General features: G+C 50.1%; 1 long non-coding RNA gene across 1 annotated transcript in view; it reads right to left on the bottom strand.

Moving 5' to 3' along the window:
* Window positions 1-26,980, bottom strand: part of LOC119955820 — a 63,602-nt gene extending 36,622 nt beyond the window's left edge. The window contains exon 1 of the long non-coding RNA XR_005458532.1: window positions 26,672-26,980. This is a non-coding gene — a long non-coding RNA (uncharacterized LOC119955820). The remainder of the gene's footprint in view (window positions 1-26,671) is intronic.
* Between the last annotated feature and the right edge of the window lie 887 nt (window positions 26,981-27,867).

Here is a 27,867-nt window from a genome sequence, read left to right as displayed (position 1 = left end):
TGGCGAGGGCAGCAGAGCTGGCATTACGTCTACGCACCGTAAGTATGCAGACCAGGCAGATTGTGACACCAGTGTTTAATGCAAATTATATGCCATGCCTGCCATTTCAGTCTACACTGTTCTGGTTAACACCCTCTCCTAACAATGATCATGAATTCAACAACATGTGGGCCCCTAACCCACTCCACCACTGTATAAAGCGATCATTAATAACTTGCAGGTTTAGTTTCCCGCTATTTTCTACCGGTGCGATCTTGCTGAGCTTGTGGGATGGCATGGTAGCACAGTGGTTAGCACTGTTGCTCAACAGGGCCAGTGTGCCAGGTTCGATTCCCGGCTTGGGTCACTGTCCGTGCGGGGTCTGCACATTCTCCTTGTGTCTGCGTGGCTTTCCTCCGGGTGCTCCGGTTTCCTCCCACAAGTCCCGAAAGACGTGCTTGTTAGGCGAATTGGACATTCTTAATTCTCCCTCAGTGTACCCGAACAGGCGCCGGGGTGAGGCGACTAGGGTATTTTCACAGTAACTTCATTGCAGTGTTAATGTAAGCCTACTTGTGACAATAATAAAGATTAATTATCAGGACTACGCGGTGTTTGGAGCAGTTAATAAAAGTTGGTAGGTTCTGCAAGGAGTGGTGCTGAATATGACAAAGGCTTTGGCAGGCACTAACTGCAATGGTTCTGATGACAACATCTGCTCCCAGCCTTCAAGCCTGTATTGGTAGTCTCCCTTGGACTTCCGTATTGGAGGGGGATGGAGCAGAGACAGCAAAGAAGACAAGCTGGACTCAGAGGGAGGAGTAAGGTCTCTTCACCCAAACTTTTATCTGCCATGTAACTTCCAGGAACATTTCCCCGACCTCCATCTGAGTCCAGAGCCAGGTTGTTTGATCACTGTGATTCACCAAGGGGGCCGACATGGAAATGCGCCACCTCCTGAACCAGGCCTGCATTCTTAGAGCAGGGAACTGGAGGCACTGCCAGTGGCTATGAAGGTGACCATGGCCCAGAATTTTTTTTACACCAGGATTCTTCCAGGCTGAACCAGGGAATGTAGCTGAGATCTAGGCTGCTCACAGTCCACAGCTGCATCCAGGAAGTGACAGACATGTTATATGCCTGGAGAAGGAATAGAAGGAAGCGGAAACTGGTAGGGGTTTGGTGAGGGTGCTGCTGAATGTAGCTTTGCCAGGATATTTAACTTCTTTTTGGTGCAGGGTTATCAAATTCAAACACGTGGCTTTGTGGCAGCTGGATCTCAATGGTGAGATGTACTGAAACCTTACACACACTTGCTCAATGTGCAGCTGTGAACATCCATGCCCGTCTCATCATGTTGGCGAATGCCCACTTTCCTGGCAGCAGTCATGAGGCGTTCAGTCTGCTGTTCCAATCCTTTAACATGGTGGGATGTGCAGGGAAGAGCTTAACCACTTTACATCTCGCTGGCGGCTTTTCTCGCCAACCCAACCACACGTGGCCAACATGCAGACAATAAAAGCCAAGTTGCGACAAGGAATGTCATCAAGCAGCTGATGGGCATTCTGAGCCAACCGTTTGGCTAACTCAATCATTCTGGAGGAGTCCACCAACATATGCTTGAGTGGGAATCCCAATTTGAGACGTTCTATATCATCATTCATAACCTGGCTATCATGAGGAACAGCCCTTGTCACCTCAGGAAGAGGGGGATGAAGAGGAGGAGGAGGATGAAGAGCAGGATGAAGAGGAGGAGGCAGCTGGCACATCAATGTTCTGGATGTGTTGCCCATGACAACATTCGTTGACTCAGTTTTCCCTGAATAAAACTACAGATCCCCCCGTGCGATATTTCCATTCTCCATCATCCCTGTTTGCATGATCACCGCGTCCTCATGGACAATATCCTGAAGTAAAGCCACCGCTATACAATTCTCTATCAGCTTCATCAGGCAAAATGTACAGCATTCCATACAATGTTCACTTCACCATTGTGTTCCAATATCCCATTAAATACTTAATTGATCACCTTTTGTGCATTCCTTCATGCCGATCATTTGTGTACCTTTGCCTGGCCTAGTGGGAAGGCTGTAAATTTTCATTGCAAGAGACTACAGATGGCCTTGTGGGATAACCACCACTAAATCCGAACCGAGAAGGACGGAATGTGGACTGCACCACATGCACATGTGCAATAGCAGCCTGGGCTGAGTGGCTGGCAGACAACAGCAAGGTCAGTGGTGGGAGAATGAATGCTATTATTCTGAGAGAGGGCAGCAGGTTCGTGCTTCAAGGACAGCCACTGGTATTCTCCGGGTGGCTTCTCAGCTCTTTGAGAATCCTTTGGAGGTATGATTGCTGAACTGGTGTGAAATACTGAAAACCCAGTTAAACACTGCTATCCACAGCCACAATGGCAGCAATCTAAACCTCCATGGTACCAGGCCGCATTTAAGCAGCCTCAGTCCTAGTTCCCACTCTTTTGTTTGGTGGCTTCTTCTCGTGTGACAATCGGAGCTGGGACAGCCGTTAACAGATTTTATCTGATGGTTGGGCCCACAAGTCAACTCATGAAGGTGGCTACCACTTTCAAACTGTAGAGGGGGGGCTCCAAGCTCTGCTCCTCCATGCTCCTTGACAATGACAGCAGGTTTTGACAGACCTGCCAATGTACCCCCCCATTTCTGCATGCCTGCCCAACGTCCTGTTTCTATCCCCTATCAATGTCCTCTGCGTGCAACCTCACACTCCAGGGAATGAGCACCCACATGGTCCTTGCCCCCTGTCCTGGCCACAGCACTCTAATGCACGGTGGCACACCGTGCGTAGATCTCACTTCGGCCACGCCATATATTCTGCGCAGTGCCTGCGTCAGAGCTTGTGGCTGTCGTTGTTGGACCAAGTAAAAGTGCTTCTCCTTACTCAGTCTCTTCTTCATCTAAACCCTTGGCCTCCTGCACCAGTACTGGCTAGGCAGCAGCTTTTAAGTATCTGAATGCACAAGGGTGGAGCTGGAGTGAGGGAAGGCAAAGGAAAGCACGGAGGGGATGGTTAGCCCATCTACAGAAAGCAAATTTGCTGTGCAAAATGGCTTTCTAATCACAGGTTTCTGTGTACAACCCCATAGGAAGTGTGTGGGCAAATGTGAGTGTAATGAATGGTTAAACATATTTTATCACTGCTGACTGTAAAATCCACATTGCAACGTGGAATTGGTATAATATTGTGGTATTCAGAAATGTATTCTTGGCCTGTGGCAGAAGCACTTAAGCTGAAATCTCCTCAATGTTTTGTTAGTGTTTTGGTCACCAACAGTTTCAAAAAAGAAATGAAAGCATCGTGACTTCAACTGAAGTCAGTTAGCTTTCACTCAGGAAGACCATGTTGCCCTCTGCCTGTTACCAGCGTCTGGGCATTGAACATTTAGCTGGTTCAGTTCCCCGACAAGCATTCTACTTATGAGACCAGGAAAGAGCCAAAATATTAATAAAGCCTTTTAGCAGGCACAGGGATTGCATAGATAGATGTTCTACAGTGCAGAAGGAGGCCATTCCGCCCACCATGTTTGCACTGACCCTCTGAAAGACCATCCTACCTAGCCCCAGTCCCTTGCCCCATCTCCATAACCCCACCTAACCTGCACATCTTTGGACTTAAGGGGCAATTTGGCATCGCCAATTCACCTGACCTACACGTCTTTGGACTGTGGGAGGAAATTGGAGCACCCGGAGGAAACCCACGCAGACACAAGGAGAAAGCGCAAACTCCACACAGCCACCCAAGGTTGGAATTGAACCTGGGTCCCTGGCGCTGTGAGGCAGCAGTGCTAACCACTACCAATTCCCCTGGCCCCGATGGGGGTGATGCAGACTGCATTCATGTCACGATACCTGCATATCCCCCAGGATTGCAGTGTGCAGACCATTGCTAAATGTGCTGCTGAATGGCTACATGGCCAGCCGGGGCGTGTGGGGGCCGAGTTTATGCAAGGTTGGCACAAATTAAAGCCAGCCTCTACTTCTTAAACTCAGAGGTCTGGACCTCTCAAAAATGAACTGAGCTATAACTCTAGCAAGACTTTGACATGGTGATGCAAGTATCTCAGGAAGAAGAAAAAGGAGCTGAAGAGATGGCTCCCAGATCCTCTGATGCAACTGGAGGCCTTAGTGAAGGATGTGGAAAGGAGCAGAGTGATCACCATGCTGCAGTGGGCCAGGAGGTTGACCAGACAAATATATAGGGAATGGGTGCAGATAGCCACAGAATTCAATGTAAGGAGTCTGATTGAGGAACTGGCTGAGGAGGCACATAACAGAAGTGAGCCTTCTAAACGAAGGAACATGTATGATCGCCTACAACAACAATACATTGTAATTAAAGCACCTCTGCAGCAGCAACAGAAAGTCAAAATCCACTTCAACTCAAAATGGCATGAGGCTCCTTTTTACTAACACAATGAGTGTGTGGGTGAGTTGTGGCCCTCTTGTTCAGCTGTGTTTCGGTGAGAGTGTTAGCAGAAGCTACGAGATCCAAAACACAAGTTCAGCCACCATTGGGCCTTCATTGGGCAGCACGGTAGCATAGCGGTTAGCACTGTTCACAACGCCAGGGTCCCAGGTTCAATTCCCCCCTGGGTCACGGTCTGTGCGGAGTCTGGACGTTCTCCCTGTGTCTGTGTGGGTTTCCTCCGGGTGCTCCGGTTTCGTCCCACAATCCAAAGACGTGCAGGTTAAGTAGATTGGCTAAATTGCCCTTAGTGTCCAAAAAGATTAGGAGGGGTTACTGGGTTAGGGGGATAGGGTGGAAGTGAGGGCTTAAGTTGGTGGGTGCACACTCGATGGGCCAAATGGCCTCCTTCTGCACTGTATGTTCTACATTCTATTACCATGACAATCTGCCCAGTCTGCATGTTTCCAGTGTAAGTACGGAACTTCCCGACTGTTCCCTTTCTAACTTGGCAACAGAAGGCTTTGGGAGTGGAACACCAGTCATTCTTTTAGGCCATAAGAAGACCATAAGAAATAGGAACAGGATAGGCCATTCGGCCCCTGAAGCCTGCTCCGCCATTCAATAGGATCATGACTGATCCAACATTCCTCATGTCCACTGTGATGAATGATTACTGCACCTTTAATGTGATGATCCTTTTAACACTGTGTTCGGAACCCTGGGGGATTCCGCCTCCGGCTCCACCCCCCAGGGAGCCATATATAAGGTAATGTTCAGTGGGCAGTGTGCAGTGAGCCCACTTCTCGGTAGCTGTCTGGTTCTCTGCTAATTAAAGCTTTTATATTACCAATCATCTCTCTCGAGTTGGAATTGAGGGTATCTCAATTTGATTAGCAGATCCTTTGCGTCCCTAGTAGCCCGTCGGAGGATTCTTTTCAGTGGAAGGATGCGAGGCCCCCAAGCGTGGAGGCCTGGATCAACGATATGGCAGGGTTTATTAAATTGGTGAGGGTGAAATTTGCCCTAAGGGGATCGGTGCAGGGTTCTTCAGGAGGTGGCAACTGTTCCTAGATTTCCTGGCAGAACGGTAGAAAAAGGCCGGCAGCAGCAGCAACCCGGGGGGGAAGGAGTGGGGGGGGGGGGGGGGGGGGGGGGGCGTCTTTTTGTTTTGGGCTGAAGAGACGTGTATATTTGTTCTTTGCTAATGACGGGCGTTAATTTATTTCTTCTTTTTTGTATACATGTGGGGGGGGGGGGGGGGGTTGTTCTTTCTGTTCTTAGTATTTTCTGTTATTGATATTTTGTGAAAATTTGAATAAAAATTATTATTAAAAAAAAAATGTAATTAGCAGATTACTTCAAGATGGACAGCGGCCTAAAGCCGGAGAAGCTCAATTTGGGCGCTCGGGTCGCCGGAGGCCGCAGAAATTTTAAAATACTGGCTTTGGTGTTGTGAGGCCTACCTGAACTCCTCAGACACTCCAGTCGATGGACCTCGCAAGCTGAGCTTATTACATGCCCGGGTGGGCCACAGACTCTCCTCCGCGATTGAAAAGGCCACCACGTACGAGGCGGCAGTCAAAATCCGGCAGAAGCACTTCGTTAAGCCAATAAACGAGGTACACGGCCGGCATTTGCTCTCGACCTGCCGGCAGCGCTCTGGGGAAACCCTGGACGAGTACATGGAAAGACTCACTGCGCTCGCTAGGAACTGCGACCACAAGGAGGTGACGGCAGAAGTCCATATGAACTTGCACATCCGAGATACTTTCGTGTCCAGTATATGATCCACATACATCAGGCAGCGACTCCTCGAAGACGGAGCAAAAGACCTCCAAGGCACCGTAACGCTCGCCTCCTCTCTGGAAGTTGCCCACCATAATCTCCACACGTACTCCACAGACCTTGCGAACCCCTCTCGGTCCCCACCAGACTCGGCCATGCTACAGGCCTGCGCCGCGCGACGTCCCGCTCACACCGGGGGTACACCGTGCTATTTCTGTGGGCAAGACCAGCACCCATATCAGCGTTGCCCAGCCCGCTCCGCTATCTGCAACGACTGCGGAAAGAAGGGGCATTTCGCAAAGGTCTGCCTAGCTGGGCCCAAGGTCCAGAAACAAAAGTCTCATCGGGCCCAAAAATCGAGCCCACAGGCCCCGCAACGCAGCTGCGCGCCGGCCGGACACGCTCCCTTCTGACGCGTCATCGGTCTTGTGCGAGTCATGGGGCGGCCATCTTGGAGGCGGCCATCTTCAAAATCCGACACGTGCAACCGACATGGCGGCCATTTTGTGACTCCGGGCGGCCATTTTGTGTGTCCAATTCAGCTGAGGACTCTGACTACCTGCAACTGGGAGCGATCACCCTCGATCAATCACGGCCGAAGCACCTACAGAACTCCATGATGCAGGTCCAAATCAACGGGCGCATCAACCCCTGCCTTTTCGACTCCGGGAGCACAGAGAGCTTTATTCACCCAGAAACGGTAAGGCGCTGCTCCTTGCACACCTATCACACCTCCCAAACTATCGCTCTCGCATCCGGGTCCCACTTGGTCGAAATCATGGGGTATTGTGTCGCGAACCTCGCAATCCAGGGCGCCGAGAACGCCCGTTTCAAACTTTATATCCTCCCTCACCTCTGCGCCCCCTTGCTGCTCGGTCTGGACTTTCACTGTAGCCACCGAAGCCTGACACTGAAGTTCGGCGGACCCCTGCCCCCACTCACGGCATGTCGCCTAGCAACACTTAAAGTTGCACCACCTTCCCTCTTCGCGAACCTCACCCCTGACTGTAAGCCCATCGCCTCCAGGAATCGGCGGTACAGTGCCCAAGATATAACTTTTATCAAGTCAGAGGTTCAGCGGTTGCTGAAAGAAGGGGTCATAGAGGCTAGCAACAGCCCTTGGAGAGCACAAGTGTTGGTAGTCCGGTCTGGGGAAAAATAACGGATGGTGGTGGACTATAGTCAGACCATAAACCGTTTTACGCAATTCGATGCGTACCCCCTTCCTCGCATAGCAGAAATGGTTAACCAGATCGCCCAGTACCGGGTATTCTCCACGGTTAACCTAACATCCACCTATTATCAGCTCCCTATCCGCCCGGAGGACAGCCTCTACACGGCCTTCGAAGCAGCCAGTCGGCTTTCTCACTTCCTCAGGATCCCTTTTGGCATCACAAATGGGGTCTCCATTTTTCAAAGGCCAATGGACCAAATGGTGGAACAGTACAGCTTATGCGTTACTTACTCGTACTTGGACAATGTCACCATCTGCGACCATGACCAGCAGGACCACAATGCAAACCTGAAAATGTTTCTCCAGACCACCCATGCCCTCAATCTGACCTACAACAAAGAGAAATGTGTTTTCCCACACAACCCGACGAGCCATCCTCGCCAGACACCGACCACATACTAAAAGAACTTGAAATGAAAAATGAAAATCGCTTATTGTCACGAGTAGTCTTCAATGAAGTTACTGTGAAAAGCCCCTAGTTGCCACATTCCGGCACCTGTCCGGGGAGGCTGGTACGGGAACTTCCCCTTCCCCGTAGCCTCAAGGCACTCAAACGGTGCTTGGGGCTCTTTTCCTATTACACCCAGTGGGTCCCCAGATATGCGGACAAAGCCCGCCCACTCATTAAGACCACGGTTTTTCCCCTGACGGCTGAGGCCCGGTCGGCCTTCAGTCGTATCAAGGCCGATATCATCAAGGCCGCCATGCACGCGGCGGACGAAACCATCCCCTTCCAGGTAGAAAGCGATGCATCAGATGTCGCCCTGGCTGCTACCCTCAACCAGGCAGGCAGGCCAGTAGCATTTTTCTCCCGAACCCTCACCGCCTCGGAAATTCGGCACTCTGCAGTTGAGAAGGAGGCACAAGCCATTGTGGAGGCCGTGCGGCACTGGAGGCACTACCTAGCCGGTAGGAGGTACGCCCTCATCACCGACCAATGGTCGGTAGCCTTCATGTTTGATAACGCACAACGGGGCAAAATAAAAAATGATAAAATTTTGAGGTGGAGGATCGAACCTACGCGTACGATATTACATATCGTCCAGGGAAGCTGAATGAGTCCCCAGATTCCCTGTCCTGCGGCACATGCGCCAAAGCGCAGAAAGACCGTCCGCGGGCTATCCACGATGACCTCTGTCACCCGGGGGTCACCCGGCTTGCTCACTTCATCAAGTCCCACAATCTACCTTACTCCACCGAGGAGGTCAAGGCCATGACCAAGGCTTGCCAGGCCTGTGCGGAGTGCAAACCGCACTTCTACCGACCAGATAAGGCTGGCCTGGTAAAAACCTCTGGGCCCTTTGAGCGAATAAGCGTGGACTTCAAAGGGCCCCTCCCGCCCACCAACCGCAACATCTATTTCCTCACTGTCATCGACAAATTCTCCCGCTTCCCATTCGCTGTCCCCTGCCCCGATATGACCTCGGCTATCGTAATCAAGGCACTGCACAGCATCTTCATCCTGTTTGGTCTTCCCGCTTATATCCACAATGACCGGGGTACATCATTCATGAGCGATGAGCTGCGTCAGTATCTGCTCAGCAAGGGCATCGCCTCGAGCAGAACGACTAGCTGTAACCCGCGGGGAAATGGGCAGGTGGAGAGGGAGAACGCGACAGTTTGGAAGGCTGTCCTTCTAACCCTACGGTCAAGAAGTCTCCCAACCACATGCTGGCAGGAGGTCCTACCCGATGCCCTACACTCCATTAGGTCGCTCCTCTACACGGCCATGTACAAGGCCCCTCACAATCGCTTGTTTGTCTTCCCCAGGAAGTCTACCTCTGGGGTCTCGCTTCCACGTTGGCTGACAACTCTGGGACCAGTTCTACTCCGGAGGCACGCGAGAAGCCATAAGACGGACCCTCTGGTCGTGAGGGTCCAGCTGCTGCATGCGAACCCCCAATACGCCTACGTCGAGCACCTAGGCAGAAGGCAAGACACAGTTTCCCTGCGAGACCTGGCACCCGCTGGCTCTCCCACTGACTTCCCCCTTTACCGATGCTCCCCTCCCCGCACCGGCTGCTGACATGGAAAGCGACCCCCTCTAGCCCCCCCCCCCCCCCCCCCCGCCGGCGCCAGCACCAATCACCCTAGTCACCCCGGATACCCGCCCTGCTCCAACACGGGCAAAGGCTCAGACCACCGTGCTCCTGGATATACTCCCAGTGATGACGCCCGTGTCCGCCGCACCACCGCCGGAGCTGAGAAGGTCAACAAGGACAATCAGACCACCCAAAAGACTGGACATGTAATTCCACTTCACCCCCGATGGACTCTGTTTTTTTTTTAAAACAGGGGGTGAATGTGATGAATGATTACTGCACCTTTAATGTAATGATCCCTTCAATACCGGGTTTGGAACCCTGGGGGACTCCACCTCCAGCTCCACCCCCCCCCCCCCCCCCCCCCCCCCCCCCAGGGAGCCATATATATGGTAATATTCAGTGTGCAGTGAGCACACTTCTCGGTAGCTGTCTGGTTCTCTGCTAATAAAAGCCTTTGTATTACCAATCATCTCTCTCGAGTTGGAATTGAGGGTATCTCATCCACTTTCCTGCCCTTTCCCTGTAACCCTTGATTTCCTTACTGATCAAGAACCTATCAACCTCAGCCTTAAATATACACAAGGATTCTGCCCGCACAGCTCTCTATGGCAAGGAGTTCCAAAGACTCACAACCCTCTGAGAGAACAAATTCCTGCTCATCACAGTCTTAATTTGGCACCCCTTTATTCTGAGACTATGCCCTCTGGTCCAAGACTCTCTCATGAGGGGAAACATTCTCTAAGCATTTACCCTGTCAAGTCCTTTAAAAATCCTCTATGTTTCAGAGATCATCTTGCATTCTTTGAAATTCCAATGAGTCAAGTCCTAACTTGTTTAACATTTGCTTACAAGACAATCCCTCCAGACAATCCCTAGGCGGAAGGCAAGACACAGTTTCCCTCAATAGCACAGGATCCCAATCATCCTAGTGAACTTTCTCTGAACTGCCTTCTCTGAATAATATTTTTCCTCAAACAATGGGACCAAAACTGCTCACAGTACTCCAGATGTGGGGCGAAATTCTCCCATCGGGAGACTAAGTGGCGACTAAGTTTCACTCCGGCGTCGGAGGCCGCTCCTCGCCCCCTATTCTCCCACCCCCAGGGGGCTATTACGCGCGTCAATTACGCCCACTGGGCCTTGGCGCCATATAAAAGCGAATCACCGCGTAAATTACACGGGCAGCAGTACGTTAATGACATCACCCGCGCATGCGCAGGTTGGCCGGCGCCAACCCGTGCATGCGCGGTTACCGTCCTCCCCGTGGGCGCCCCGCAAGACATGGAGGATATATCTTGCGGGGCGGCAGAGGAAAAGAGTGCGTCCTTTAGAGACGCCGGCCTGCCGATCGGTGGGCACCGATCGTGGGCCAGACCCCTACTGAGAACCCCCCTGGTTCTCGATCCTCCCTCCCCCCCCCCCCACAGGTCGCACACGCAGCGTTCGTGCGCTGTTCACGCCGGCAGCGATCAGAACCCGTCGGATTCGGCAGGCCGCTCAGCCCATCCGGGCCGGAGAATCGCCGCTCGCCTGCTACAAACGGCGAGCGGCAATTCTCCGAGAGACCTGTCGTGAAACGCGGCTCACCATTTTGGGGGGGGGGGGGGGGGAGTGGGAGAATCGCATGCGGGTGCCAGGGCGGCGTGGCGGGAATCGCCCGGCACTCCCGCGATTCTCCCACCCGGCGTGGGGGGTCAGGGAATTGCGCCCGTGGTCTCACCAGTACCTTGTAAAGTTGCAGCATGATTTCCCTACTCTTACACTCCAACCCCCTTGAAATAAGAGCCAACATTCCATTGGCCTTCCTGATTACCTGCTGCACCTGTGCGTTGTGTTTTATGAACAGGTACCCCAAGTCCCGTTGTTTTGCAGTTTTTTGCAGTATTTCTCTGTTTAAATAATAGTCTGTTCTTTTCTTCTCCCTTCCATAATGAACAATTTCACATGTTCCCACATTATGCTCCATTTGCCAACTTTTTGCCCACTAACGTACCTCTCAATATCTCTTTAAAAAATGTTTATATTCCTCTCGCAACTTGCTTTTCCACCTTAACATCTGGGTTCCTATTATCCCAAACCCCACAGCACTACGGAGTTGAATTTCACAGCAAAGGTTACTTTATTGTGACATTTTCAGGATATGGCAGAGTTTCTGAAAGGATATGTTGTTTATAGTAATGATGTGGGATGTGGATATGATAAGACGAGTATTGGATGATCAGTGAAGCAATTTCAAGAATTGAGGCCTCAGGGTTGTGGGTTGTTGAGGGGAATAATGTGGATGTCATGGGCAAGCCACCCTAACAATGGCCAGTAAAATCCAAGACCAAAAGAACATATGGGGCTGGTTTAGCACATTGGGCTCAATAGCTGGCTTGTAATTCAGAACAATGCCAGCAGTGTGGGTTCAATTCCCTGAACAGGTGCCGGAATGTGGTGACTAGGGGCTTTTCACAGTAACTTCATTGAAGCCTACTTGTGACAATAAGCGATTATTATTTAGGGGTAGCACGGTAGCACAGGTGGATAGCACTGTGGCTTCACAGCGGCAGGGTCCCAGGTTCGATTCCCCGCTGGGTCACTGTCTGTGAGGAGTCTGCACATTCTCCCCGTGTCTGCGTGGATTTCCTCCGGGTGCTCCGGTTTCCTCCCACAGTCCAAAGACGTGCAGGTTAGGTGGATTGGCCATGCCAAATTGCCCTTAGTGACCGAAAAAGTTAGGAAGGGGTCATTGGGTTACAGGGACAGGGTGGATGTGAGGGCTTAAGTGGGTCGGTGCAGACTCAATGGGCCGAATGGCCTTCTTCTGCACTGTATGTTCTATTATGCAACTCTACTGACCAAGATCTGGGAGATCTGACAGCTGGAATCTATTGAGCACATGAGAAGAAATCATGATGTAGAAAGCCTGATGTTAATGAGACAGATCAATGGTGAAAGGGATGGAGATAGACAAAGAACTGTCTTTTCAAAGAGCCTTGCAAACTGGGCAAATGTACCAGTGATGAAGATGATCCACACCTCTATTCACATGGAGGTCACTGGTCTTCTCACAGGGTATCTGAAGGGAGAGAGAGATGTTGGACGAGATTCTCCGTCCTGCCAGGTGGCCAATGGGGTACTCATTGTGGGCAGCCGCACGCCATTGGGAAATCCCTGGGCGTGGGTGTGCTGCCGGCGCAATGGAGAACCCTGCCAGCGACGAATCCAGACTGTTGGCTTTACTCTTGAAAATGGTCCTCAGCTAACACTGTGGTGCTATTAGCAGCAACATTATTAATATTGATGAGATATTGGCCGGAATTCTCTGGCCATTGGGATTCTCTATCCCTGCCAGCAGTGCACCCCCTCCCACAGATTCCCCGACGGAGGAGAAATCCTATCGAGGTGCTGGAAGTAGAGATTCCCCCCACCAGTCATTTTCCTTCCTTAACCACTTGCTGTACCTGCAGGCTAATGCTAATGCTTTGGGATTCATGCACCAGCCTCCCTGGACAGGCGCTGGAATGTGGCGACTAGGGGCTTTTCATTGAAGCCTACTCGTGACAATAAGCGATTTTCATTTTTTTCATTCACAAGGACACCCAGTTCCCGCTGATTTGCAGCATCCAGCAATCTTTCATCATTTAAATAAAGTTCAGCTTTTCTATTCTTCCTGCCAAAGTGAACAACCACACTTTTAGCCCATATAATCCAGCATCTGACAAACTTTTGCAGACTCACTTAACCTATCTATATCCTTTTTCAGACTCTTTGGCCTGAATTTTGCAACAGTGGAAATGGTGGAAGAGGCTGCAATATGGAAGCTCCTACCCTGAACACGGCACCGACAATTTTCGCGGGGAGAGAATGGGGCTGGCTCAGGATTTGTGCTTGCACATTTCACGTAGTTATAGAACATAGAACAGTACAGCACAGAACAGGCCCTTCGGCCCTCGATGTTGTGCCGAGCAATGATCAACCTACTCAACCCCACGTATCCACCCTATACCCGTAACCCAACAAACCCCCCCCCTTAACCTTACTTTTAAGGACACTACGGACAATTTAGCATGGCCAATCCACCTAACCCGCACATCTTTGGACTGTGGGAGGAAACCGGAGCACCCGGAGGAAACCCACGCACACACGGGGAGGACGTGCAGACTTTTTATGAATTTTATGAACATGAAAATTAGTAGCAGGATAGGCCGTTGGGCTCCTGAGCCTGCTCTGCCATCCAGTAAGATCAATGGTTCTATTGGTAAAACATAGATCTGATGAATTACCTAAAATATAGTTGCTGATGTGAAGCTATCCACATAAAATAACGCAACACTTTGCCTCTTATTAGCAAACACTTAAAAGAGGAAACCATTCACAAATGTCTCAACTCCCCAATAACCTTTGACTCGGCTTGTTGGTCAAGAATCTATCTACCTCTGCCTTAAAAATATTCATTGTGTCATGTGAGAGTACCTTTAAGAAATGGATGTTTAAGCTCATATTACTGAAGTGATGTCAGAGTGTGGGTGGAGCTGGGTTTTTAGCTCAGCCATTTTGCAGTGTTTAGTTTCAATTTGGGAGAGGAGCTGAAAAGTGTCGGGCTGGTGAGCTGTTTGAAAGGAGGAAGCAAGTTTTGAGAAAAAGAGCTTGGGTATGTCTGTATTTGCAGTAAGCTGGATCTGTTGTGATCTCTGCCATGAAAGACTATCTCCGAATCATTTGGGTGATTTAAACACATAATAGTAATGTCTTTAACCTGATGTGTTTCTGTTTAAAGGTGTTAAGTCTTTTGGAGGTTTGAAGGAACATTTTGAGGTATTATTTTCGGGGTTATCTTTGAAGTAAGGGGTGTTAAGGAATCCAATGTTTATTTAGAAATGTTTTTTTTTCTTTTTTAAATTTAGATTAGCCAATTATTGTTTCTAATTAAGGGGCAATTTAGCGTGGCCAATCCACCTACTCTGCACATTTTTGGGTTGTGGGGGCGAAACCCACGCAGACACAGGGAGAATGTGCAAACTCCACACGGACAGTGACCCAGAGCCGGGATCGAACCTGGGACCTCGGCGCCGTGAGGCGGTTGTGCTAACCACTAGGCCACCGTGCTGCCCTTATTTAGAAATGTTAAGTTGAATTCATGGAATAAACATTGTTTTGTGTTTAAAACCCCACGTGTCCATAATTGTAATACCACACCTGGAGACCAAGCTGTGTGCTTCAAAAGCAACAATACATTAAAGGGAGAGGTTGGTTGAACTCCATGATACATTTTGGGGTTCTGAAAATGCCGCTCCCATAACAATTGACTCTACCTCCATCACTCTCTGGGGAAGAGAGTTCCAAAGATTCATGACCCTCTGAGAGAAAAGATTCCTTCTCACGTGCGTCTTAAATAGGAGCCCCCCCCCCCCTATTTTAAAACAGTGTCCTTAATTTGACTCTCTTTGAATCTTCGTGTCTGTCAATGCACCACAGACTATTTACCATTTTGATTCAGAAACTAGGTGTTGATGTTGGTGGGCGAAATTTGAAGATTATACCTAAATTATATAAATTGGGACTTTAAGAGTGCTTAACCACCAACCAATAATGAATGAAAGAGACCTGGGTGTTTTCGTGCATCACTCCATAAAGGTTCGTGACCAATGCCTTGAAGCTACAGCTAAAACTAATTGCATTATTGATTATATTCAAGCAACACTTAACATAAAATAAAACATATCTGCACCCTTTCAAAAGCCTTAAAGTCCTTCAATCAGCTGAGTTGACCAAAATTTGCTACTGTCATCTAACTGAGGCCGAAAAACAAAACAAAATGATATGTTTTGTTTTTCGGCCTCAGTTAGATGACAGTAGCAAATTTTGGTCAACTCAGCTGATTGAAGGACTTTAAGGCTTTTGAAAGGGTGCAGATACAGGCCACAAGATTAATTCCAAATTTATAACACCTTAGTTGGCGAGTGCGTCTCGACAGCACAGATCTGTACACTTAAGAAAGACAGATTCAAGGGAGATTTTAATGAGATTTATAAAATGATGATGGGAATAGACTTTGATGTTTCAATTAATTTGAAATGGTTAGGTTGGGAGGAATTGGAGTGGCAAAGGCAGGTTATGCCAATGAGTTTTGCATGAGGCTCTTCTGTTCCCAGAAAACAGTTCACCAGGTTGGCAGCTTGTGCGGTCAAAGTTGATTTGCTGTATTCCTTCAAAAGGGACCTGGGCCTGTTTTTGTTTGGAATGGAACTCACCTCACACAAGAGGTAGGACAACTTTGCAATGTACAAGGGGACAAGCCGTTATTCCAAATAAACTAAAAGGTGCTATTCTGGTCCTTGGTGCGATTCTCCCAGCCCCGCGCCGGGGCGGAGAATCGCCGCAACCGCGCCACGCCACCCCGATGCCGGCGCGCAATTCTCCAAGGTGCCATTTGCGCCGGCGCGTTTGGCGCGACACTGGTCATAGGCCGCTGTTCGCGGCAGGGCCACCGATTCTCCTGCCCGATTGGGCCGAGCGGCCGCGCAGAAAAAGCAGAGTCCCGCAGGCGCCGTCCACACCTGGTCGCTGCCGGCGGGAACTCTGCGCGAAGGGTCGGGGGGGGGGGGGCTGTGAGGGGGAGGAGGGGGACTCCTTCCCCGGGGGGGGGGGGGGGGGGGGTCCTCGGATGGGGTCTGGCCTGCAATTGTTGCGCATCCGGCCCCAGAACCCCCGTGCCATGTTGTGTCGGGCCGGAGCGTTCAGTAAGGCCACTGCGCATGCGTGGATTGGCGCGTCGCCACTGCGCATGCATGGGTTGGCGCAGCCCCCAGTGCGTGCCAGGAAGCAACCCAGTAGGGGGCCAGAATCCCTACTGCCCGCGCCCGTTTCACGCTGTCGTGAAACGCGACGGCGTTCACGGTGGCGCGGACACTCTGTCCCGCGATCGGAGAATCGCGCCCCCTATATTATTTATGCATTTGGTTGAATTGTATTCACTAGTGCTGATGAATGGTAAATATCCACTTTGGCATTAACAGTTTCCTTTCCTTTCTTTTAGGTTATTCAAGGGTCATGCATGAATGACTGCAAACAGGGTATCTGTTTGAACCAACAAGTGAGAACAAGAGAGCAAGACAAAAAATATTTCAAGTGAAACTTGGCAGACAAGTGAAAGGCAGGGAAGGTGTTTGCCAACAGGGTAAGAAGATAATATTAATGTGGATGATTTAACTCATGTCCTCTTTTCCTATAATATCTGATATGAATGTCACACACCTACGGAAATGGAGGAGGGAATTTCTACTGGATTAAACACTGGGACACAACAGTTCTGTAATGTTTAACAATTGGAGATGGCAAAACAGTCCAATAATGGGTGCAATATAATGGAAACATTATTAAGTGTCATTGTTGGCGTGATTGGCGGTGTATTTCTTGACCACTGCGTTGGTGAGATCGCGGCCCATTTGCAGAAATGAGCCCCCACGAGCTTCACACCATTACTGGTTGTCTTGCTGTCTGATTCGCCATACTAATGCCTCAGCAAGTTATAATAATAATAATCTTCTATTGTCATAAGTATGAAGTTACTGTGAAAAGCCCCGAGTCGCCACATTCCGGTGCCTGTTCGGGTACGCCGGTACAGGAATTGAAATCACACTGCTGGCCTTGTTCTGCATTACAAACCAGCTGTCTAGCCCTCTGAGCTAAACCGGCCTATAAGGGGGAGCTACTATAAAACACTCCCTCACCACTCACTCTAATTCAACGCACAAGCACGCTGCGGGTAGACCTGTACCTCCCTTTGGGGATGCCAACCTGACCAGGCATCTCAACGCCATTGATGCAAGATTGGACACCATGTTCCTCTGAAGGGGTTGGAGGACCAGCAGCAGGATCACCAATACTGCCTGCGAGTCAGTGGCATTGGCTGTCAGTGCAGGCAGCATGACAAGGAGGATTGCCATCCAATGTCAGAACAAGACCAACGGCCTCCACCGAGCAGCAAGGGTAAGCTACCACCTCTCTCCTGGCATCGGTTACGCCTGCTACCTCTCAAATTACCTGCAAGCCACACTACATAGAGCACAAGAGTGAGAGAGCACCTCTTCCCCCTCCTTCAGACTGGTATTGGCCTGCTTAAAGCCTCCCATTGCCTTATTGCAGGCCACAGAGGCAGAACAGGCATCAGCAAACAAAAACTAGGCCTGCAGGCATTGTGCAGCCAAATCAGGGGCAGTCAGCAATCACACCTTACACAGCCCCTTGTTGGTTGTGAATGCCCTTCACAGCTCTCAAGGCCAATTCTTCATTGGCAATAGCCTTCATTTGCGAAGCTCGAGGCTGCTCACATTCAAAGGTAGTAAGGTGACCTTCAGCCTCGAACCAAAAGCAGGGCTTCGTCCTGGATGTGTTTGGTAGGACAGTAGGTAGCAGCTGTGGTTGCCCCAATTATGGGTCTCCACGATATTTAAAGATGGTTTGAAGGCCTCACAGACACAAATCCCCTCACCCCCCCTGGCCTAGGAGCGACCCCGATTGACAACAAGCCCAACACACCAGAGGGATCCCAGTTCCACTCCCAACCTCCTTAGCCTTGGGTTGCAGCTCCAGTGCCTTCCATGAGCTGCATGCCAGAAAACGAAAATGGCTACTTACCTCCTCAGTTCCCCACAGTCGTCACTGCGCCAGCTTCATGTTTTTACAAAAGGAGTACTAAACGACGCCTATGTGATTTCTCGGAATTCTTGTTGGGGAGCAGGTTAATTCCAGGGAGGCCGTTCCATCCGACTTCATTCTCACTAATGAGATTGAAATGAATGCAAATGAGAGTTAATGATATGCTAGCCATACTTTTTTTTTTTTTAATTTAGATTAGCCAATTATTTTTTCCAATTAAGGGGCAATTTAGTGTGGCCAATCCACCTACTCTGCACATTTTTGGGTTGTGGGGGCGAAACCCACGCAGACACGGGGAGAATGTGCAAACTCCACCCAGAGCCGGGATCGAACCTGGGACCTCAGCGCCGTGAGGCGGTTGCGCTAACCACTAGGCCACCGTGCTGCCCTATGCTAGCCATACTTGGGAGAGATCCGGAACTCGCCATCGGGAGTGGACCAGTTAGATAACAAATCCTGGGCATGAATCCCGATTTTTTTTTTACCGCTATTTAACCGGGTGCGCCCAGATCTGTGCCGGGTGCAAGGCAGTGGTTAAACTACACCCCAATATGTTGTAAATGCACGTAAATTAGCCAAAGTAGCAGTTTTGCTGAAATTGAAGCAAAACATTGCGAATGTCGGAAACCCGAAATAAAAACCGGGAGTGCTGGAAAAATGTGGATAGAGAAGAAACAGAGTTGACATTTAATAATGGATGTCCTCAAAGTGTTGTCAGTAGTCACTTTGAAGGCCAGGAGGTGAAAGGCTTCATGCTAATGTAACTATGAATGCCTCTATAAGCAGGAAATTCCTTGTGTGGGGCATGATGCAACCATCAATTCATTCAGAGACACGAGTTGAAGTAAACTGTGGCTTTAATCGACTTACAACTGAGCCTGCCTGCGACTATGCTGAACTGAGCATAAATGCTTCACAGCTCCAGGGTCCCAGGTTCGATTCCCGGCTGGGTCACTGTCTGTGTGGAGTCTGCATGTCCTCCCCCTGTGTGCGTGGGTTTCCTCCGGGTGCTCCGGTTTCCTCCCACAGTCCAAAGATGTGCGGGTTAGGTGGATTGGCCATGCTAAAAAAAAAAAAAATTGCCCGTAGTGTCCTACAAAAAGTAAGGTTAAGGGGGGGTTGTTGGGTTACGGGTATAGGGTGGACACGTGGGTTTGAGTAGGGTGATCATGGCTCGGCACAACATTGAGGGCCGAAGGGCCTGTTCTGTGCTGTACTGTTCTATGTTCTATGAGGGTGGACTCAAAGGACCGCAGCACTTATACTTCCTGCTGGGGGTGGAGCCCTGTACATGCTCCTGTGGGCAGCCGCACAATGGCTCACAGATGGAGCCCACAGGGACACAGTAATGTACAGTGTGAATTTATAGTGGTTACACATTCACCACATTCACCCCCTATTAAAAAAATCAAGTCCGGCGGGGGTGACGGGTCTACAAGTTCAGTCGGTCCGGCGCCCGAATCGTGCGTTGAGACTGACGGAGCACAGGTGTTGCAGCCGTTTCGGATGGCTGTGGAAGGATGTTCAGTGCGAGTCCGAGGGTGGACTCCGGGGCTGGTTCTTCCAGAGCTTCGTTCCTGCGGACCAGTGAGACGGGTGGAAGGGGGCGCGGGAAGCAAATAGTGCATGGGCGCAGGGCATGGGAGGTCGGGTGGGGTGTAGTGTGGGGGGTACCTCGGCGGTAGTGGTAGTAGATCCTGTGGGTGCCAGGTCCCGGAGGGAAACGGTGTCCGGTCGGCCACCGGGGTGTTCGACAAACGCGTAGTGGGAGTTTGAGTGCAGGAGCAGGACCCTCTCTACCAGGGGGTCTGTTTTATGTATCTGGACGTGCTTCCGAAGGAGGACAGGGCCCGGTGTCCTCAACCAGGATGGAAGCGTGGCCCCCGTGGTAGTGCCCCTAGGGAAGACAAATAATCGATCATGAGGAGTCTGGTTTGTGGCCGTACAAAGGAGAGACCTAATTGCATGGAGCGCGTCGGGGAGGACCTCCTGCCAGTGGGAGGTCGGTAGATTCCTGGACCGTAGGGTCAGTAGGACGGTCTTCCAGACCATCGCGTTCTCCCTCTCCACCTGCCCGTTCCCCCTGGGGTTATAGCTGGTAGTCCTGCTCGAGGCGATGCCCTTGCCGAGCAGGTACTGATGCAGTTCGTCACTCATGAAGGACGAACCCCTGTCACTGTGGACGTAGCTGGGGAAACTGAACAGGGTGAAGACGCTGTGCAGGGCTCTGATAACCGTGGGGGTGGTCATATCGGGGCATGGGATGGCAAAAGGGAAACGGGAGAACTCATCTATAATATTGAGAAAGTAGATGTTATGGTTGTTCGAAGGGAGGGGCCCTTTGAAATCAATACTCAGGCGTTCAAAGGGCCGGGATGCCTTTACCAGGTGGGACTTGTCTGGTCTATAGAAGTGCAGTTTACAGTCCGCGCAGATTGGGAAATTCCTGGTGACGACTTTAACCTCCACGGTGGAGACGGGCAGATTGCGGGCCTTGATGTTGTGGGCGTGCCGGGTGACCCTTGGGTGGCAGAGGTCATTGTGGATAGCTTGTAGTCGCTCGTCTTGCGCGGCGCATGTGCCGCGGGACAGGGCATCTGGGGGCTCATTGAGCTTCCAAGGACGATATACGATATCATAATTATAGGTGGAGAGTTCGATCCTCCATCGCAGGATTTTGTCATTCTTGATTTTGCCCCGCTGCGAGTTGTCAAACATAAAGGCAACTGATCTCTGGACAGTGATGAGGGTAAACCGCCTACCAGCGAGGAAGTGCCTCCAGTGCCGTACGGCTTCCACAATGGCTTGGGCTTCCTTTTCGACCGAGGAGTGTCGAAGTTCCAAAGCGGAGAGGGTTCGGGAAAAGAACGCTACTGGCCTGCCTGCCTGGTTCAGAGTGGCAGCGAAAGCGACCTCTGAGGCGTTGCTCTCCACCTGGAATGGGATGGACTCATCTACCGCCCGCATGGCAGCTTTGGCGATGTCCGCCTTAATGCAGTTGAAGGCCTGGCGAGCCTCGGCTGACAGTGGCGGGCGGCGAGGAAGATGGCATCCAAGATGGCCGCCCCCATGGATCACACATGGCGAGGAAGATGGCGCCCAGGATGGTGGCCCCCATGAATTGTACATGGCCGGCCACGTGGGGGAGGATTGCCAAGATGGCGGCCCCCGTGAGTCGCACATGTTGTGCGGAGGGAGTCGGCAGACTCGCTGCCACATTGCGGGGTCGGCGGGCCTGGGAGTCGGAGGAGCGAGTGTTCGGGTTAGGGTTCGAGTTTTTAGCACTGGCCAGGCAGACCTTAGCAAAGTGTCCTTTTCGCCCGCAGCTGCTGCAGGTCACATTGCGGGCCGGGCATTGCTCCCGGGGGTGTTGGGGCTGGCCGCAAAAGTGGCACGATAGACCTCCGTGGTGGGCAGGTGGCCGAGCGGCACACGCCTGGGGCAGTCTCTGGTCGGGGGTCCATGATGGGGTCACATGATCGGCCGGGAACGCGGTTAGGCTTTGGAAAGTTTTACCGTGTCCTCCAGGTCCTGGGCCCCTTTCTCGAGGAGACGCTGCCGCACATAACTGGATCTGACCCCTGCAACATACACGTCTCGGACGGCGAGTTACATATGCAGGGAGGCTGTCACGGCCTGGAAGTTACATTCTCGTGCTAGGGCTTCCAGGTCTCGCAGATAGTCTTCTAGCGACTCCCCAGGATGCTGACGGCGAATTGTAAAGATGTGTCGCGCATAGACTTCATTCACGGGCCACACGTACAGGCGGTCAAGTATTGCGAGGGCCTCAGTATAAGAGTCAGTTACATCAAGTTGAGTTGAAATACGATGGCTCACCCATGCGTGGAGAAGACTGAGTTTCTGTTCTTCTGTAACAGAGGAGGTAGTCGACGCAGCCAGGTAGGCCTTGAAGCACCGAAGCCAATGCAAAAAACATTTCTTTGCTTCTGCAAGATCACAAACCAGGAGATGCCTCAGCCCTTCTCCTCATTACAGCCTTGGTTCAAACATGGACAAAGCGGCTCAATTTCTGGGGTGAGAGTGACTGCCCTTGACACCAATGCAACATTTGACTGAATATGGCATCAAGGAACCCCAGCAAAACTGGAGTCAATGGGAATCGGGGAGGAGTGTCTTCACTGGTTGGAGTCATACCTTGCACAAAGGAAGGTGGTTGTGGTTGTTGGAGGTCAATCACCTCAGTTCCAGGACATCATTGCAGGATTTCTTCAAGGTAGTGTCCTGGACTGAAGCATCATCGGCTGCTTCTTCAATGACCTTCCTTCCATCATAAGGTCAGAAGTGGGGATGCTCTTTGATAACTGCACAACATTCACTACCATTCGCGACTCCACAGATACTGAAACAGTCCATGTCCAAATGCAGTCCATGTCCTGGATAACATCCAGGCTTGGGCTGATAAGTAAAATTACCAGTCAAGTCACACAAAAGTCAGGCAATGACCATCTCCAACAAGAAAGAATCTAACTATCGCCCCATGACATTAAATGGCATTAGCATCACAGAGTCCCCCACTACCAACAATGAACAATTGATCACAAACTGAACGGGACTAGCCATATGAAATGAAATGAAATGAAAATCGCTTATTGCCACGAGTAGGCTTCAATGAAGTTACTGTGAAAAGCCCCTAGTCGCCACATTCCGGCACCTGTTCGGGGAGGCTGGTACGGGAATCGAATCGTGCTGCTGGCCTGCCTTGGTCTGCTTTCAAAGCCAGCGATTTAGCCCTGCACTAAACAGCCTATAAATACTGTGGCTACAGGCACAGGTCAGAGGCTAGGAATCCTGCAGCAAGTAACTCACCACCTTACTCCCCAAAGCCTGGCCATCACATACAAGGCACAAGGGAGGAGTGTGATAGAATACACTGTGGTTAGCACTGCTGCCTCACACAGCGCTGAGGTCCCAGGTTCAATCCTGGCACTGGGTCACTGTCCATGTGGAGTTTACACATTCTCCCTGTGTTTGTGTGTGTTTCGTCCCCACAACCCAAAGATGTGCAGGCTAGGTGGATTGGCCACGCTAAAATTTCCCCTCAATTGGAAACAATTAATTGGGTACTCTAAATTTTATTTATTTTTTTAAATACACTCCCCTTGTACTGGTACAAAAGGTGAAGTCACACGAGATAAGAGGTGAGGTGGTAAGATGGATACATAACCGGCTCGGTCACAGAAGGCAAAGGGTAGCAGTAGAAGGGTTTTTTTCTGAATGGAAGGTTGTGACGAGTGGTGTTCCACAGTGGTTGGTGCTGGGGCCTCTGTTGTTTGTAGTATACATAAACAACTTAGAGGAAAATGTAGCTGGTCTGATTATTAAATTCACGGATGACACCAAGGTTGGTGGAGTGGCAGATTGTGTTGAGGATTGTCAGAGGATACAGCAGGACATAGATAGTTTGGAGCCTTGGGCAGAAATGGCAAATGGAGTTTAGTCCAGACAAATGTGAGGTAATACATTTTGGTAGGTCCAACATAGAGAGGAAATATACCGTAAACGGCAAAACACTGAGGAATAGAAAGTCAGAGAGATCTGGGCATGCAGATCCACAGATCTTTGAAAGTGGCAACACAAGAGGACAAAGTAGTCAAGAAAGCATACGGAATGCTTGCCCTCATTGGACGGGGCATCGAGTATAAAATTTGGCAATCGTTGTATAGAATCTTGGTAAGGCCGCAATTGGAATATTGCACACAATTCTGGTCGCCACACTACCAGAAGGATGTGGAGGCTTTCGAGAGACTGCAGAGAAGGTTTACCAGGATGTTGCCTGCTCTGGAGGGTGTTAGCTATGCGAAGAGGCTGAATAGACTCAGACTATTTTCATTAGAACGACGGAGGTTGAGGGGTGACCTGATAGAGGTCTACAAGATTATGAGGGGGATGGATAGAGTGGATGGGCAGGCACTCTTTCCCAGGCTGGAGGGGTCAGTCACCAGGGAGCATTAGTTTAAGGTCCGTGGGCAAAGTTTAGAGGAGATGTGCGAGGCAGGTTTTTTACACAGAAATGAAATGAAAATCGCTTATTGTCACGAGTAGGCCTCAATGAAGTTACTGTGAAAAGCCCCTAGTCGCCACATTCCGGCGCCTGTCCGGGGAGGCTGGTACGGGAATCGAACCGTGTGCTGCCCTGCTTGGTCTGCTTTAAAAGCCAGCGATTTAGCTGTGAGCTAAACCAGCCCCAAAGGGTGATGAGTGCCTGGAACACGTTGCCAGGGGAGGTTATGGAAGCAGATACATTAACAGGGTTCAAAAGGCATCTTGACAAACACATGGATAGGATGGCTATAGAGGGATACTGCACAAGGAAGTTTGAGGGTTTTGGCAAAGGTTGGTATCATGACTAGTACAGACTTGGAGGGCCAAAGGGCCTGTTCCTGTGCTGTATTGTTCTTTGTTCTTTGCCTGGATGAATGTAGCTCCACCAAAATTCAAGAAGCTCAACACCATCCAGGACAAAGCAGCCCGCTTGATTGACACCCTTTCCCCAAACATTCACTCCCTCCAACACCAACAAACAGTTGCAGCAGTTTGTACCATCTACAAGATGCACTGCAGGAACTCATCAGCTGGGATTCTACGATCCCGCGCCGGGTCGGAGAATCGCCGGGGGAACGCGAAACTTGCGCCCCGCCGCTCCGATGATGGCCCGCCGATTCTCCGGTGCCGATTCTCGGGCGCCCGTGGGATCGCCGCCGCACCGGTCGGGGGCCATTGAAAGCGGCCCACCCCCAGCGATTCTCCACGCCTTGACAGGCCAGCTTGGGTTACGTATGGTCCCACCTGGCGGGACCTCAAGAGTTCTGGCTGCGAGGACTGTCCAGGAGAGGGGGAGGAGGGGGCAGGGGGTTCTGACTCCGTTGGGAGGGCCTCCATGGTGGCCTGGCCTGCGATCAGAGCCTACCGATCGGCGGGCGGGCTAATTCCGTGGGGGGCCTGGCATATTGCCCGGGGGCCGGCACGGAGACAGGAACACACGCGCATGCCGTGACATGGATGCACGGACTCGCGCCGACCGTGGCACGCCATCTTTCGAGCGCCGGAACAGCGGACACCACTCCGGTGCCGTACGAGCCCCCTAGGAAGGGTGAATACCTGGGCCTGGAGGCCCGATTACGTCGGAGTGGCTCGCGCCTCTTTTCAGGCCAGCGTCAGAACTTGGCCGCGGGATCGGAGAATCCTGGCCATCAAGTCTCCTTAAGAAGCACCTTCTGAACCCATGACAGCTACCATCTAGAAGGACAAAGTCAGTAAACACATGGGAACACCACCACCTGGAAGTTCCCCTCTTAGCCATTCAGCATCCTGACTTGGAAATATATCGCCGTTCCTTCACTGTTGCTGGGTCAAAATTCTGGAACTCTCTCCCTAACAGCACTGTACCTCCACCACAGAGACTGCAATAATTCAAGAAGGGAGCTGTAATGGCCTCCAATTAGCATTAGTGGTTGGCCAATTGGAATATGAGCTCCCTCAATGATAGCTCATTGAGGGGGCCCATATAAGCACCTGTGTAGGCTTTGTGATCCAGTCTTAAGTTGGAGCTGCTCTTGTAGAACATAGAACAGCACAGCACAGCACAGCACAGCACAGCACAGCACAGCACAGCACAGCACAGCACAGCACAGGCCCTTCAGCCCTCAATGTTGTGCCGAGCCATGATCACCCTACTCAAACCCACATATCCACCCTATACCCGTAACCCAACAACCCCCCCCCCCCCCTTAACCTTACTTTTATTAGGACACTACGGGCAATTTAGCATGGCCAATCCACCTAACCCGGACATCTTTGGACTGTGGGAGGAAACCGGAGCACCCGGAGGAAACCCACGCACACAGGGGGAGGACGTGCAGACTCCACACAGACTATATGTATATAGTTATTGGCAATAAATATTGGTGTGGTGACGGGACTCCTGCCTCCTGTGGATTATTACAGGAGCTCACTACCACACTCTCAAGGTCAATTAGGGATGGGCAATAAATGCTGGTCAAGCCAGCACCCACATCCCATAAAAGGGGACATAAATAAGTCTTACTTATTTATTTGGCCAGCTTCTTTGTTGATGTAGGCCTGGATTTAGGAAATTAGCAATTTACTTGCCATGTCGAGGTGCTGGTGTTTACTGATAAAGAGATTATTAAGGTACCAACAAAGACACAAGACAAGATTGGCATTAAAAGAGCTGAAGGATTATTCAAAAGACCAATAGAATTGGGGAGTATTTGAGGCGAAACTCAGGATATATAACTTTATATTTTTGATACAAAAGCTTAGTTTCAGCTCTCAGTCTTCAGTTTAGTTTCAATTATTTTAGTCATACTTCATCCAATACATGCTGATGGGTATTTTTGCAACATTGAAAAGTGCATCTTTGAAAGAGAGAGAGAATCAGGCGGTTACAGAAGTTAAAATGTATCTGTTAAATATCTTAGTTTATCCAAGATCAACAAGGTGATATCTGTGCTCTTTAGTTTAGATACAGGTACCAGATGGAAGATGAACTTACCTGGTAGTAAAGAATTCAGATTGTTGTGTTCACCAGCATATTATTGCAGACCAAGTCATAAGATTTTGATGTTTCTTCTCAGAAACAGTTGACACATTTCAGTAGAGTAGAAATCAACTGGAGATGGTTTTCTTTCATCCTCCGCGGGGTATTTGAGTATCTGTTGGTTGCATACTGGATCGTTAGCAGTTTCCCATTGTCGTGAACTCTTGGTCTCCGCTGGAGAAGCGAGATGCAAATGACATGACTATTCTTCTCAATAGCCCTTTTTGAAGTTGACCTTGACGCCCTCAGGTTTTAAATTCCATGAGAAACATGTCCGGGCATGTCTGCAGTACAATCCACATAGTAACTGTTCAGAAGTGGTCCGCTTACAATTCCAGACATCAGGTGACTTATGACCTCTATCATTGGTCAGTGTCTTTTCTTGTATTTAAAAAGCAGGTCCTCTTTAAACAGTTCAGTGTGCTTTTGGTTAATCAGTGAAGTTATAGGTCGATATCACTCAGTCGCAATTTTCTGCAGTTGTGTCATTTTAAATCTAAAACATAGCACTCTGATGTCTTACTTCTCTGATAAATGATAAGGAGTTACTTCATTGCTCAGCATCTTGTGTAGAATGCTGGAAGACAGTTTGGCAAGTCAACTTTGGGTCTTGTCCACTTCTAAGCATAGACTTGATGCTAAAAACAGATGATTGCTGAATGAGGAATTATAGCTAAGGATTCACCTGCAGCCTTTATGAATATTTTTGTTAGTGTTCTTACAAAAAATAATTTCCTTAATCAGATAGCATGAGAAGAGTGTGCAGGGAAAGGTAAGAGTATAGAATTAAACACAATTTTAAAATTGACGTGGTGAATTTCTTCATTTTGTGTGATTTGTGTGAAACAATTTAAAGTGCTCAATGGCACCCAAATTGGATGTTTCAAAATGGAATGGGCAAGTCTTTGTAGAGTGCAGTAATTGACCTAGCTTCAACTGGCATTGGAGGTAGCTGAGTGCTGGTCCTGTTTTTAACCTTGAAAATGATCCGTATTCACCTATTCACCTATCCGTATTCACCTATACCTGTGAAACTTGCTGTAATAGACCTATTTTGCTGAAAAGCTGTGTTTTCGCTCTGTCATCAAACTAAAATGTTGAACCGCAGAACATCTGATACTGCACATGCAAATAAGCGAATGTAAGAGAGA

This window comes from Scyliorhinus canicula, chromosome 21 (assembly GCF_902713615.1).
Source record: "Scyliorhinus canicula chromosome 21, sScyCan1.1, whole genome shotgun sequence".
Lineage (NCBI taxonomy): Eukaryota > Metazoa > Chordata > Chondrichthyes > Carcharhiniformes > Scyliorhinidae > Scyliorhinus > Scyliorhinus canicula.
This window is presented reverse-complemented; position numbering and strand designations above follow the sequence as displayed.